This window comes from Chiloscyllium plagiosum, unplaced genomic scaffold (genome assembly GCF_037043375.1).
Source record: "Chiloscyllium plagiosum isolate Xiang-an unplaced genomic scaffold, Cpla_swu_hap1 HiC_scaffold_13, whole genome shotgun sequence".
Taxonomy (NCBI): domain Eukaryota; kingdom Metazoa; phylum Chordata; class Chondrichthyes; order Orectolobiformes; family Hemiscylliidae; genus Chiloscyllium; species Chiloscyllium plagiosum.
This window is the reverse complement of record NW_028270151.1, coordinates 49,544,295-49,560,731: the sequence shown is the minus strand read 5'-3', so window position 1 is coordinate 49,560,731 and position 16,437 is coordinate 49,544,295. Positions and strand designations below refer to the sequence as shown.

General features: G+C 43.7%; 1 protein-coding gene across 1 annotated transcript in view; it reads right to left on the bottom strand.

Annotated features, from left to right (window-relative positions):
• Positions 1–16,437, bottom strand: part of tbl1xr1a (TBL1X/Y related 1a) — a 180,974-nt gene that overhangs the window by 64,633 nt on the left and 99,904 nt on the right. The gene's annotated exons all lie outside the window — the stretch shown is intronic.

The window sequence follows — 16,437 nt, the reverse complement described above, 5'->3', positions numbered from 1 at the left end:
AATAAACTCAAATGAATGCTTTAAAGCTCTTAAAAAAAACTTTTTATTAAAAGATAGTAAATGTTTCTGGACAACAGATAACAAATTCCCCAGTCTCCCCATGCATTGCTCCAACAACAAAACAAGCTACCAACTAATGCGGTCCAGTTGTATTCCAACTGTTGCAGCCTAGCAACTGACAGCTCAAACCCTGACCTGGTTCCCACTGTCATTCAAAGGCTCTATCACACCCTTTAGGCGTCCCAAAAAATTCCCAAATCCAGCCTCCTCTTTGATGTGCAACACCCCGACCTCAAATTTACCTGGACCGTCTCAGACTCCTCCCTCCCCTTCCTAGACCTCTCAATTTCTATCTCGGGCGACCGACTCAACACAGACATTTACTACAAACCGACTGACTCCCACTTCTTCCGCCACCTCTGCCTCCGAGCTTACTTTCACAATCAGGTACACCTTCTGAGGACCCCTTCGCCCACCACCAACACACTGCATCCACCTGGACACCCCGCGCTGGCCTATTACCTACCCTCGACCTCTTCATTTCCAACTGCCGCAGAGACATTAACCGCCTCAACCTGTCTACCCCCCCCCTCCAACCTCTCACCCTCAACGCGCAGCCCTCCAATCCCGACCTCACCATCAAGCCAGCACAGTGGTAGTCTGGCGCACTGACCTCTACACCGCTGAAGCCAAACGCCAATTCGAGGACACCTCTTCCTACCACCGCCCGCCCGCCCGCCCGCGCCCCCCCCCCCCGACCATGACCCCATTCCCCATAACCAAACCATCATCTCCCAGACCATACAGAATCTCATCACCTCAGGAGATCTCCCACCCACAGCTTCCAACCTCAGTCCGGGAACCCCACACTGCCCAGTTCTACCTCCTTCCCAAGATCCACAAGCCTGACCACCCTGGCCGACCCATTGTCTCAGCATGCTCCTGCCCCACTGAACTCATCTCTACCTACCTCGACACTGTCCTATCCCCCCCTACTCCAGGAACTCCCCACATACTTTCGAGATGCCACCCATGCCCTCCACCTCCTCCAAGACGTCCATTTCCCCGGCCCCCAACGCCTCATCTTCACCATGGATACCCAATCCTTCTACACCTCCATCCGCCATGACCAGGGCCTCCAAGTCCTCCATTTTTTCGTCTCCCGACATCCCCAAAAGTACCCTTCCACCGACACTCTCATTCGTTTGGCCGAACTGGTCTTCACCCTTAACAATTTCTCCTTCGAATCCTCCCACTTCCTCCAGACCAAAGGGGTAGCCATGGGCACACCTATGGGCCCAGCTATGCCTATCTCTATGTTGGCTACGTAGAACAGTTGATCTTCCGTAATTACACCGGCACCACTCCTCACCTCTTCCTCCGCTACATTGATGACTGCATTGGCGCCACCTCATGCAATTCATCAACTTCACCAACACATTCCACCCTGACCTTAAATTTACCTGGACCATCTTTGACACCTCCCTCGCCTTCCCGCACCTCTCCATCTCCATTAATGACGACCGACTTGACACTGACATTTTTTACAAACCCACCGATTCCCACAGCTACCTGGATTGCACCTCTTCCCACCCTACCTCTTGCAAAAATGCCATCCCGTATTCCCAATTCCTCCGCCTCCGCCGTATCTGCTCCCAGGAGGACCAGTTCCACCATAGAACACATCAGATGGCCTCCTTCTTTAGAGACCACAATTTCCCTTCCCACGTGGTTAAAGATGCCCTCCAACGCATCCCGTCCACATCCTGCACCTCCGCCCTCAGACTCCACCCCTCCAACCGTAACAAGGACAGAACACCCCAGTACTCACCTTCCACCCTACCAACCTTTGCATAAACCAAATCCTCCGCCGACATTTCTGCCACCTCCAAAAAGACCCCACCACCAGGGATATATTTCCCTCCCCACCCCTTTCCGCCTTCCGCAAAGACTGTTCCCTCCGTGACCACCTGGTCAGGTCCACACCCCCTACAACCCACCCTCCCATCCTGGCACCTTCCCCTGCCACCGCAGGAATTGCAAAACCTGCGCCCTCACCTCCATCCAAGGCCCTAAAGGAGCCTTCCACATCCATCAAAGGTTTACCTGCACATCCACCAATATCATTTATTGTATCCGTTACTCCCGATGCAGTCTCCTCTACATTGGGGAGACTGGACACCTCCTAGCAGAGTGCTTTAGGAACATCTCCGGGACACCCGCACCAATCAACCCCACCGCCCTGTGTCCCAACATTTCAACTCCCCCTCCCACTCTGCCGAGGACATGGAAGTCCTGGGCCTCCTTCACCGCCGCTCCCTCACCACCAGACACCTGGAGGAAGAACGCCTCATCTTCTGCCTTGGAACACTTCAACCCCAGGGCATCAATGTGGACTTCAACAGTTTCCTCATTTCCCCTTTCCCCACCTCACCCTAGTTCCAAACGTCCAGATCAGCACTGTCCCCATGACTTGTCCTACCTGCCTATCTTCTTTTCCACCTATCCACTCCACCTTCCTCCCTGACCTATCACCTTCACCCCCTCTCCCACTCACCTATTGTACTCTATGCTACTTTCTCCCCAACCCACCCTCCTCTAGCTTATCTCTCCACCCTTCAGGCTCTCTGCCTTTATTCCGGATGAAGGACTTTTGCCCGAAACGTCGATTTTACTGCTCCTCAGATGCTGCCTGAACTGCTGTGCTCTTCCAGCACCACTAATCCAGAATCTGGTTTCCAGCATCTGCAGTCATTGTATTTACCGACTCCCACAGCTACCTAGATTACACCTCCTCCCACCCTGCCCCCTGTAAAAACGCCATCCCATATTCCCAATTCCTCCACCTCCGCCACATCTGCTCCCAGGAGGACCAATTCCACTACTGAACAACTCAAATTGCCTCCTCCTTCAAAGACTGCAATTTCCCCTCCGACGTGGTCGACGACGCTCTCCACCGCATCTCCTCCACTTCCCGCACTTCCACCCTTGAACCCCGCACCTCCAGTCGCCACCAGGACAGAACCCCACTGGTCCTCACCTTCCACCCCACCAACCTCCAGATACATCGTATCATCCTCTGTCATTTTCACCACTTCCAGACAGACCCCACCACTAGGGATACATTTCCCTCTCCACCCCTATCAGCATTCAAGAGAGACCATTCCCTCCGCGACTCCCACATCAGGTCCACACCCCCCACCAACCCAACCTCAACTCCCGGCACCTTCCCCTGCAACCGCAAGAAGTGCAAAACTTGCACCCACAGCTCCCCCCCTCACCTCCCTCAAAGGCCCCAATGGATCCTTCCATATCCGTCGCAAATTCACCTGCACCTCCACACACATTTACTGTATCCACTGCACCTGATGTGGTCTCCTCTACATTGGGGAGACAGGCTGCCTACTTGCGGAACGTTTCAGGGAACACCTCTGGGACACCCGCACCAACCAACCCAACCGCCCCGTAGCTGAACGCTTTAGCTCCCCCTCCCACTCCGCCAATGACATGCAGGTCCTTAGCCTCCTCCATCGCCAGACCCTGGCCACACGACGCCTGGAGGAAGAGCGCCTTATCTTCTGCCTAGGAACCCTCCAACCACACGGGATGAACGTAGATTTCTCCAGCTTCCTCATTTCCCCTACCCCCACCTTATCTCAGTCCCAACCCTCGGATTCAGCACCGCCCTCTTGACCTGCAAACGTCTTCCCGACCTCTCCGGCCTATCACCCTCACCTCCTTCCACCTATCGTATTCCCAGCGCCCCTCCCCCCTACCTTTTATCTCAGCCAGCTTCATGCCTGAAGAAGGGCTTATGCCCGAAACGTCAATTCTCCTGCTCCCCGGATGCTGCCTGGCCTGCTGTGTTTTTCCAGCACCACATTTTTCAACATCTGATTGCCCAACCTTACCATAATGCTCCTTACATTATCAATAATCCACCCCCTTCCATCTCACCTCTTTCCCCTTAATCAATTTTAAACACAACTTACACCACTTCAACCTAGTTCCTTATTTTCCACCTCAGGTTTCTATCCAATCTTTTGACCTGTCCCTGATTATATGCTCCAATTATTTACTGAACTTGTATGAGAATGGGAAGAGAGATGATCTTATTGACACAATAGGAATAGCAAGTCCACGTGAAGTTTTGTGAATACAGTTGGGAGATTATATGGCAGGATTACAGGTGGATGGGATGGCACTGAATTCAGAGGAGAAACAGCACATCATGATTTGAGATGGAAGTTGAAATTACCAGGGATGAGAAATCACTTGCTAGAAACGATGATGAAGTAATAAGGTGAGCTATTCAAAGGAAGTCGGAGTATCAACAAAATAAAAATACCAGCCAAAATGTGATTTAGTGAGATGAGCCACATCATGTGACTATTGATTTGTAATTTTACAAATGTTCCCTTTTGAGATGCACTTTTTAAAATTCTCTCCTGGGACGTGGGCATCACTGGTTGGCCAATATTTATTACCTATCTGTAGTTGCCCTTGAGAAACTGGTGGGCAAAGTGCCATCTTGAATGACTGCAGTCCATGTGCTTATCCAATTCCAGTTGAAATTAATGATTGAAACTGCCTTTATCACACTCTCATTCTGCATTCCAGATCTTAACCGCATGGTACATGGGAACATTTTTCATGTTTCCTTTTTTTTAAAGAACTATTCACTTTATTACACCAAGGTCACTTGTCTCCTGTGGTTCTCAACCATTCTCATGGGAACAACTGACCTCGGTTTCGAATCCTTGTAAACTACATTATAAAATCAGTTTGTATTCTTCTTCAAGGTGAACCCAATATTATTTTTCATCTGCCCATTGCATCAACTTGCATATACCCTCTTGACGTGGCCCCTCCTTGAGAAACCTAATCATATCACTTCCTCCAGTCTGGAAAATAACATTTAACCGCTACTGTTTTGTCTTCCAAAAATATCATATTGGATTTGAGGTGTTAACGGTTCCTTTCTCCAGAGATGTGGCCAGACCACAGTATTCCCGGTACTGTTTTTCTATCAGTCAAATCACCTCCAGGTTGTAAAAGCAACATAGTATACTTTTTCAGTCCATTTTGTCTCCAAATTAAACAGAGGAGTACATTAAAATTCAGTTTATCACTTTTAAGACAAACCTCATGGCCTGTGTACAAAATATAATACAGCAAATTCTTCTATAGCGCGACTGTTGCATCCTTGTGCAACCCTGCATTATAGAAAAATTGCGCTTTATAAACAGCGCTTAAAGTGTTGGCACTGTAATCGCGTTACAGCCATCACACATTTTAAAAGTTTGCGCTGTAGAAACAGCACGCCCAATTCGTCAATTGCGTTACAGCCAATTTGCGTTGACGAAATGCATGTTATAACAGAAGGACCTATAAACGAACCAAACTATTAAATAGTAAAGCAAATTAAGTAAAATAGGCAAATTATTAAATAATAACACAATGAAAGATAACTAACCAAACAGTATTACATAACTGCCCAGCTGACTGAAATAATTTGTCTGCTGGGCAGCAAACCAGATATTAATGAATTCAGGTGCCACCAATTATGTTTATGCCTTCATTTATTAACAGAGATACAGAAAGTCAAAAAAATTAGTGTTACATTTTAACATTTAGCAAAATGAATAATACAATCAAGAAAAAGCAACTACAAATCTAATACACTGAAACCAGAAGTTTCTTCAAAGAACATTTTCATGGTCTGTGACACTATGCATATTATACCACCTAACATTGTGTGACAGTCATCAACTGATTTCAACACTACAGCTGGTTCTGATATAACGTGATAGCTCTGTCCTTGTGCGATGTCAAGTAAACAGAAAATCGCACAACAGCCATGCCATTTACGATAATGGGACCAGAATCGCAATATAGCCAATACAGATAAGGAAAGTTCATGTTCTACAAATAACAGTCGAAATTCTTCAATCGTGTTAAAGCCAACTTGCATTGAGGAAACACTCATTATAGCAGAACTGGCCGCATTTCTTAATTCTAACTGCAACATTTAACATTCACCAACAGATGGTGCTATAGTAATGCATTCCTCAAATTTCTGACAGTTTGCCAAGAGCAAAGACAACTCTTTATGAACTCCTCTCAAGGTGCTCAGAATTGTTAGGTTTCCCTGTATGTTTCAAATGCCATAGGTTCCATTCCTGGAACCAACTTCTCGTGGTAGTCCTTGTGTAAAGTTAAAAGGTTAAATGGGAATCTCTCTATGGACATTAATGTATTTTTAAAAAGAGTTAAACTTTGGGTGGGGACGACAGTCAGGCAAGAATGCGAATCACCCACACCCCAATTAGACAGTCATTTGTTACTACTCCCCCTTGCTATCATCAAGTTAAACTATCGTTCAATCTCTTCCATTCTGAAATGCTTTCTGGCTAGAGGTATGCCGCATCTACTTTGTCTTGGAGAATCACCGAGTCAGGAAATCATCTGCATAACGATTCCCCAGGATTAGGGCATTAGCATTATCTCAAAAGATGATCTTATCCTGCCTTTGTACCTGGGATAAATTGTGACTGAGTAACTGGAGGCAGTCTTGAGTGACATGTGATTGTGGGAGAGTGGCCAGAGCATCAGAGACATGACCAATTGATCTGTAAAAAGATGTGTTTTCTTTGTACAGGGCCTCACTTTGACTCAGCCTCGCATGCCTGTGAGGGGGTGGGGTCAAAGGGGGTGTCACCTAGCTTATACAATCTTTAATAAACTTTAACTGTTTGCAGAAGTTGGTATATGCGAATTGCATCTCATGTGCGAAACCCCGGGAAAAGAACTTAACACTTGCCTACAACACCACTACTGATATACTTCCTTCTCTTAAATCCTCAGAATCAGATCCTGCAAAGCTTGTGAAATTATCAACACTGGCTTGATTGCTCACTTGCTGGATCATTATCTAGTCCTCCAGTAATGTCATTGCCATCTCACATTTACTCCAAGAACCCAATCATGAAAAAGCCACCGTTGGTACTACATCTTTCTGAACCTGCCAAATCAAGAAGTTTGAAATTCATTTACTTATCCCTAGACGAACAAAATTTTATTTTATTTCCCATTTCATTATTTAATCAATTCAGCATACTCCTCCTCACATTGAGCTATTCTGATCTTAAATTTAAGTTTATGGACTGAAGCCTAGCTTTCATGTGTCCAGGTCCTTTCAATTTATCAATGTCATATTTACCTGTCTTATTAATTCACCCACATTTGTCCATTTTCTTCAAGTTACTTACACAGTCCTATTTCGCTTCATCTAAAACATGCAAGCCTGTTTTAAATGCATATTTCATATTATTTTTAATCAGTCCTGGTTTTCACTTATTCCCCCCCCCCATCCCCATGATCAACTCAATTTCCTTATCACATCCTGTCCACTCAAACCTATCTGCCACTGCTCCAATATCTAGATCATTGGTCTAAACCCCAGTAAGGTTCTGAGGAGCTAGATTCTAATCCTACCATGACAGATGGTGAAATTTTAATTCAATCTGAAATTAAGCACCTAATTATGACTATGAAACTGTTAGTGATTGTCAGTTCATTAATGTCCTGGTCAACATGAGAATTTAAATCCATAACAATGGGTAACTGCCCTCTGAGCAACTACTGATAGACAGTAAATGTTGGCCTAGTCAGTGGCGCCCGCATCTCCTGAAAGAAAATAAAATCTTGAGCACAAAACCTGAGCTGACATTGAACTAAAATACGAGATGTCAAGGTTCTCGCTGTCCCCTCAGGTGAATGTAAGCACATCCTGAATACTACTTCCAAGAAAAGAAAGATGCAAGTACATAAGACATTGGAGCAGAAATTAGGCTACCCAGCAAACAGAGTCTGCGCTGCCATTCAATCATGGCTGATTAGCTTCTCGACTCCATTCTCCTGATTTCTCCCCATACCCCTTGATCTGTTGTTCCGATGAATACATATTTCTGTTTTCCGGGTGAGTACGTACCCCTCAGTCACCATGAAAACAGATTTCAAATCATTACAACAGTGATGCTTGTGGTATGCAAAATATCTGTTAGATTTCTTATATTTTAATAGAGACAACGCTGGCTGCAAAGAAATTTAGGATGTCCTGAAGTTGCCCCTCACACTCCATAGCCTTCTGATAGTTTCAAATTCTTCCTAATTCAGTTCATCCTCTACCCTACTCACTTGCCAAAGCTCTACAACCATGGGCTGGTTCAAATCAATTTGTCTTGCTCTGCATTTTTACATGCTTGCATTACCAATAAAACAGTAGACCAGTCTCAGAATTTCATTTCAAAATGCACCAAAAGCTCCCAAGTCAGAATTATCTTTGTGGCATTTCCTCATGATATATTACTTACAAATACCCATTGGGCACAGACATAATGTTTTGATGATGTCAAATCTTGATCAGTGTTAGTCACACCCAGATTAGCATCTGTATCAATTAGACAAAATTAATACACGGTATTCTCTCAGCAAACCTAACTGCCTACAATCGCTCTAACCATCTGGTGTTGTGTGCAGTAGAGTGATGCTGGAAAAGCTCAGCAGGTAAGGCAGCATCCGAGGAATAGGAAAATCGAAGTTTCGGGCAAAAGCCCTTTATCAGGACCGAAGCCAGGGAGCCTCCAGGGTGGAACCTCCTGGAGCCTCCACCCTGGAGGCTCCCTGGCTTCAGTCCTGATAAAGGGCTTTTGCCCGAAACGTCGATTTTCCTACTCCTTGGATGCTGCCCGACCTGCTGTGCTTTTCCAGCACCACTCTAATCTAGACTCTGATTTCCAGCATCTGCAGTCCTCACTTTTGGCTAGTGTACAGTAGCCTACAATTATTAGTTTCCAGCAGTGTTTGCCATTTTGATAGATACAAGAGGTAAAGTTCTAACAAAAAAAAATTAAGGGGGAAAGGAATCACATTTCATTTTAAGTCAATTTATATTTCTTAAATATTTCTTAAATTTCTAGTGGGCGGCACGGTGGCACAGTGGTTAGCACTGCTGCCTCATAGCCCCAGAGACCCGGGTTCAATTCCCGCCTCAGGCGACTGACTGTGTGGAGTTTGCACATTCTCCCCGTGTCTGCGTGGGTTTCCTCCGGGTGCTCCGGTTTCCTCCCACAGTCCAAAGATGTGCAGGTCAGGTGAATTGGCCATGCTAAATTGCCGGTAGTGTTAGGTAAGGGGTAAATATAGGGGTATGGGTGGATTGCGCTTCGGCGGGGCGGTGTGGACTTGTTGGGCCGAAGGGCCTGTTTCCACACTGTAAGTAATCTAATCTAATCTAAACTATATAACTATCATTTTCTCAAATATAATTATACACTCTGCCATTTGCTTCCTTGCACCTTGCAAACTAAGCCTGTTTCAGTATCATACACCTTTTTATCTCAGGTTGTTGTTGATGCCTGACCTCTAATCCCACCCCATCACCCGAGATTTCCTTGCCCTTCTGGCTGCCTTCCTTAACCTCTCTCCTCCCCAGTACCAGAGATTGTAAATTGGTCAGTTTAATCAATTGAAAGCAAAAATCCTGAGATCACAGGCATTGATAACTGGAAATCACTGGTGGGTAGTTTTTGCACCATACTACTGAATTACGATCCCTAGTAGTCACCATATCCATCAGATATTCCACTCTAGCAGCATGCAAGCCAATATGCTTGTGTTTTTTTAAATCTGGAGTATAACCCGGAGCACTTTAAACTCAATGGAGAAATCTTACTACTCCTCCCATTGTTTAAACAAATAATGGAATAGTGTTGATTTTTTACTTCGAAAATATCTTCTTGGGAGTGAACTTGGCTTTATATCAGATTGCAAAGTTCCAGAGTCAACTTAATTTCATTCAAGGAAAATTTAATTTGCCTTAAAAAAGCAAAAATTTTATTTTCAAAATTATTCCCCTGGAGGACCCATGTTAATTAAAATTACCTGTCTGAAGAATCTAGCCTCATTTGATACAAAAACCTGACAACTCTGGCCTCTGATGTAACAAAAGAATTATCCAAAATTTTCCAGTAAAACATCAAACAGCAACTGTACACTTAACAATCTAACTCCAAAGATTTAGCAGTCACCATAATCCTTGCTTTGATCACCCCTTATACAGTGAATCACAAGGACGTCCCTATGGCAAGAACTAGGTCAAAGCTATTAGTTTTGGGAAGGATTATATCAGAAGATCAGGGGCTCATTCATAAAGAAATCTGTTCCTGTACACCCAACAGGATGCACTGCAAAACAACTTCAATCACACTGACTGCAACACTCTAGGTTTACTCAAACACCAAGAGATTTAAAATACATTTACTCTGCAGATTTAACATTGACAAAAAAATGCATAGACAACTACTGTAATATCAGGATCCATTGGTCTTCTGAAAAGGAAGTAAATGGAGAAGGCCTGGTGGGAATAGTCTCTCACCATTGTGTTATTGACACCTCCTGGATCATTAATCTACTAGGGCTTCAAAAACAGAAAATAAAGGAAACCACTATGAGCAGTGAATACAGTGGACTCGATTGAATAAAGTGCAGGCAAATCACTGCTACACCTGAGAGGTATTTGAGGCCCTTGGTTAGTGAGGAGGTAGAAGGAAAAGAGGAAGTGTTGCACCTTCTGTGATTGCATGGGAAGGTGTTGTGGGGTGTGAGGGAGTGTTGAGAATGAGTAAGGAATAAAGCCATAGGAACCAGAACAGGAATAGGTTATTCAACCCCTAGAGTTTACTCTGTTATTTCAAGGATCATGGTTGATCCAACAGTGCCTGTGTTTTTCCTGTAACCCCTGATTCCCTGACAGATCAAGAATCTATCTCAGCCCTAAATGTACACAAGGACTCTGCCCTAAAATACTCAGTGTCAGGGCGTTCCAAAGATCTCAACCTCGGAGAAGAAATTCCTCCTCATCTTAGTCGGAATGTGATGTCCTTTTATTCTGAGGCTATCCTCTTTGATCTTGGACTCTCCTTTCCACGGCATTTATTCTATCAAACCCCTAAAGATTTTGATACCTTTCACTGAGATTCCTGCTTATTCTTCTCACCTCCAATGAGTAGAGTCCCAACCTGTTTAGCACTTGCTCATAAATAAGACAATCCCTCCATACCAGGGATCATCCTAGTGAACATTCTCTGAACTGCCTCCAATGAAATTATATCTTTCCTTTAATAAAAAGACCAAAACTGCTGTCAGTACTCCATATGAGATTTCACAGCACCTTGTAAGTTTGCAGTAGACTTCCCTACTCTTATACTCCACCCTTTGAAATAAGGACCAACATCCCATTAGCCTGCTGCACCTGTGTGCTAGCTTTGTGTTTAAGGTACAAATAGCCCCAAGCCCCTTTGTTTTGCAGTTTTCTGCAGTTTTTATCTGTCAAACAATATTATTCTTTTGTTCGCCCTTCCTAAATGTACGCTTTACATTTTCCCACATTGTACACCATTTGTTAACTTTAGCCCAAGTACTTAACCTATCAACATCTCCCTATAAACTGCTTGCATCCAACTCATAATCTGCCTTTCCACCTATTTTTGCTTCATCTGCAAACCTGGCTGCAGTACATTCACTTCCTCCCTTCGAGTCATTAACATATATGTAAACAGTTACAGTCCCAGCACAGATACCTGTGGAATGCCACAGGTCACCAACCTGAAAAAGAACCTCTCATCTTCACTCGTTGTTTCCTGACTATTAACCAATTCTCTATCCATGACATCATATTACCTCCAACACAATTGGCTCTTATATCTTAACCTTTATAGTGAGGTACCTTGCCAAATGCCTCGGTATCCTACAGCCTTCATGACTCAACACTGAATATAATAATTTTAGATCGCGAATACCCTCTGCCATGTTTACTTACCCCTGTGTATGGGCGGCTCCCAGCACAGCCAACCCATTTTCAACTACACTCACTTCTCACTGGCACCCTTATCTTAATCTCCCTCTAAGCTCATCAACAGCAATCCCTTTGCTTTTTTGTCCTTTCTCCCCCTCTCCCAGTGCTGCTTCAATATATTCTACTCTCTCTCTCTCTCTCTCTCTCGCTACACCCCCCTGCCAAACCAACCTCATCCCCTGTCATCAGTTTAAATACTACCTTTTCCCACCTGCTTTCAGTTCTGCTAAAGGGTGACTACTTAAAACATTAACTGTTTCTCTCTCTAGAAATGCTGCTAGACCTGCCGAGTTTCTTAATTTTTCTCTGTTTTTGGTTTGGATTTCCAGCATCCACAGTTCCTTATTTCATTTTGATGGTGGCTACTTTTCACAATTGTTCTAGTTTACAAAGGCTCAGTTCCCGACTGTAAGGACATACTTAATAAAATCCTATTATCAAGAGCTGCAACTTATCCTGTTCTTTTTAAAAAAGTACCACCAAAGAGTATTTGAAAGAAAAAAAACTACTTTATTCTGCCAATGTAATTTTTAAAACTTAAACCGGGCAGCATGGTGGCTCAATGGTTAGCACTGCTGCCTCACAGCACCAGGGTCCCAGGTTCGATTCCAGCCTCGGGCGACTGTCTGTGTGGAGTTTGCACATTCTCCCCGTGTCTGCATGGGTTTCCTCCGGGTGCTCCAGTTTCCTCCCACAGTCTAAATATGTGCACATCAGGTGAATTGGCCACACTAAATTGCCCATAGTGTTAGGTGCATTAGTCAGAGGAAAATGGGTCTGGGTGGGTTACTCTTCGGAGGGTCGGTGTGGACTGTTTGGGCTAAGGGCCTGTTTCCACACTGTAGGGAACCTAATCTCATTACTCTGTTTAGGTTCATGCACCTTGTTTTAAATATATGCCAAGAGATAGATATGACACCCAATCCAGACTCACGTTGGGAAAGAGTATTGCGTGAGAATGCATTGTGATTAGAAAACACACATAGCAACTGATAATTACAAAGGAAGCGACAAAGCAACATGTTTGCACAAAAACAAGGTGCGATATTTAGCAAGGTAACTAAGCAACACATTCCTCTTCTAGGACAAACAAATTGCTCACTTTAGCAAGCATAAATGACAGTCGCAGAAAATTGCTTCGGGAAAAAAACTTTATTATTGAAAATGTTGATAAAATGGTTAGTATGAGAGTTGAATGTTTAGCTGCAGTTATTGCTGGTGATACTGAGGTCAATGAAATTCAAACAAAGCTGAAGCGCTGCTGTATAACCTCTCACAAAAACATACTTGGTACAGCAACTGCTTACCACTTTGATTTTTGCAGTTCTGAAAATAGCACTAAAACAAATTGTGAAAATACGCATAATGTAGGAAAATCTCCTCTCTAACATGCTGCATTTCAGCTCAGGTTCATCTATGTGAATGCAGATCACAAGCAAGTATCGATATGAGTTAAGAGCAGAAAAAAAAGAGACGAAATGAGCAATAAAAGCTTCTCTTTTGTTCACCATTCGTAAGTGTCTTTACAGACATGCCGAATTTCCTTAGTCTCCCGAGGAATGCCTCTGCTTCCTCAGGAAACTAAGGAAATTCGGCATGTCTGTAAAGACTCTTACCAATTTTTATAGATACACCACAGAAAGCATTCTACCCGAAGCATCGCAGCTTGGTATGGCAACTGCTCTGTCCACGACCGTAAGAAACTGCAGAGAGTTGTGACCACAGTCTAGTCCATCACACAAGCTACCTTGCCAACCATTGACTCCATCTAGATTTCTGGCTGCCTTTAAGGCAGCCAATATATTCAAAGACCCATCCCAACCTGGTTATAACTCTTCCAACCTCTTCCATCAGACAAAAGACATTAAAACTTAAACACGTATACCCACAGATTCAAGAACAGCTTTTTCCCCATGTTATTATACTTCTGAATGGATATCTCAAATTTTAAATTTAATGGTGATCTCGCTGTTTGTGCACCCTCTCCTTGAGCCATAACATTGTATTCCTCGCTCTGCTCTATTACGCTAATGCACTTTGTACAGTATGATCTGCCTGTACTGCGCGCAAAACTTTTTACTGTACCTAGGTACAGGCAACAGTAGTAAATCAAGTCATCCAGCATATCGTCTTGCATGTATGAAGCAAAACAAAATTTTTAAAAGCTCCAAAAGAAAAGCACATGGGACTCAATCTGGTAGACTCATTTGATATGATCATTTGTAAAAAAACTTCCACTACTGTAAGCAATGCTGTAGTGGCTCCTTTGCGTTATATCAGAATGAAAGTATACCTTAAACATGATTCAAACAGTATCTGCAAACCTAATGTTTATTTCAATGAAGAAGCTTTAATCCTTTGTTTTCAAATGACTAGGCTAAAATTTACCCATCTAAAAATCTTAACTGCCAGAAAAGACAGTGGTGTAGCTTTGCATACATTCTTACTGATAGTCAAACTGGATAAACTTATGCTGTACCATTTTCAAATTCCTGCTCACCCCCATGACACACTCACTCACAACTGTGTAAACACAAAAGTCGTAGGTTTGAGGTATTAAAAAGCTATTGGATTTGTAGTTTCTTTCAATGCTATCAAGAGAAATGGTGAAATGGAACCACCATTTGTTGATAATCTATAATTTTCTGTTCACATCTTGAACTTCCTAAGCATTCTGCTCAAGATGTAGGAGCAGGAGTAAACCCATTCAGCTCATCAATGCCGTTTCTCCATTCAATGACAGCAAGGCTGATATTTTAATCCTCAACTCCACTCTCCTGCCTTGTACCCATAACTCCGGATTCCCTTCTTGATTAAACATCTGTCTATCTCAGCCTTGAATATACTTAAAGGTCTAGCTTCTACAGAACTCTGTGGCACAAAATTCCATAGATTCACAATCCTCTAAAAGACGACATTTCTCTTCACCTGGCATGTGCAATCCCCTATTCTGAGATTAATCCTCTGGTCTTAGACTCTCGCAAGAAGAAATGACATTTCAGCATCTACCCTGTCAAAACCCCTCAGAATCGTGTGTCCCCAAACTATTCACCTTCAACTCATGTCAGTCCCTGCATGCCTGGTACCAGCTTAGTGAACTTATTCTGAACTGCCCGCTATGATAGTATATCTTTCCTTAAATAAGAATCCCAAAACTGTTCACAGTATTTGAGATATGATCTGACTAATGCTTTTTATAGTTTTAGCAAAACCTCCCTACTTTTAATCTCCATTCCCTTTGAAATAAATATTCCATTTGCCTTCTTTCTTACCACATAGATGCTGGGTTTTCTATAGTGACTCACGGCAGAGAACTTGCAATTCCCTGTTCTGTAGCTTTCTGTAGTCTTTCTTCATTTAGATTACATTCACGCCCTTTATCCTTCCAGCCAAGGTGCAAAACATCACATTTTCCCACAATATAATCAACCTGCTATAGTTTTGCCCACATGCTTAACCTGACTATATCCCCCTGTAGACTGTGTCATCCTCACCACTTGCTTTCCTATATACCTGTAGGTTATCTGCAATCTTGGTTTTTTATTACATTCACTTTCCTCATCTAAGTCATCGATACATATTGAAAATAATTGAGTTATTAGTATCTTCTACTGTCAAGACTGATGCAAAGTATTTATTCTGACAACATTCCAGCAATGGTACTGAAGACTTGGGGTCCAAAACTTGCCGTTCCCCTAGCCAAGCTATTCCAATACAATTACAACACTGGCACCTACCCGACAATGTGCAAAGTTGCCCAGGTATGTCCTGTACTTAAAAGTTGGAGAAATCCAACCCAGCTCATTATCACCCCATCTGTTTATTCTCATTAATCAGTGCATTGATTGAAGATGTCATCAATAGTGCTATCAAGTAGCATCTACCCAGCAATAACCTGTTCAGTGACATCCATTTTGGGTTCTGCCAGGGCCATTCAGCACCTGACCTCATTACAGCTTTGGTTCAAACATGGACAAAAGAATCGAATGCCAGAGGTAGGGCAAGAGTGACAGCCCTCGACATCAAGGCTGCATGCAATAAAGTACAGCAACAAAGAGCCCTAGCAAAACTGTAATCAATGGGTATCACAGGGCAAATTCGCTGCTGGTTGGAGTCATATCTAGCACATACAAAAATGGTTCTGGTATTGGAGGTCAGTCTTTTTCAGCTTCAGGACACCTCTGCAGGAGATCCTCAGGATAGTGTCCTTGGCTCAACCATCTTCAGCTGCTTCATCACCTTCCCTCTTTCAGAATGTCAGAAGTAGGGTATTCGCCAATGGTTGCACAATGTTCAGCACTTTTTGAGACTGTCCAGATACTAAAACAGTCCAACTGCAACAAGATCTGGACAATACCTCCCAGGTGCAAGGGTACGTGATGTCTCTGATCGTGTTTTCCGGGTCCTGGAGGGGGAGGGGGAGCAGCCCGAAGTCGTGGTCCATATTGGCACCAACGACATAGGTAGGAGGAGTGCCGAGGATGTTAGACAGGCTTTCAGGGAGCTAGGTTGGAAGCTCA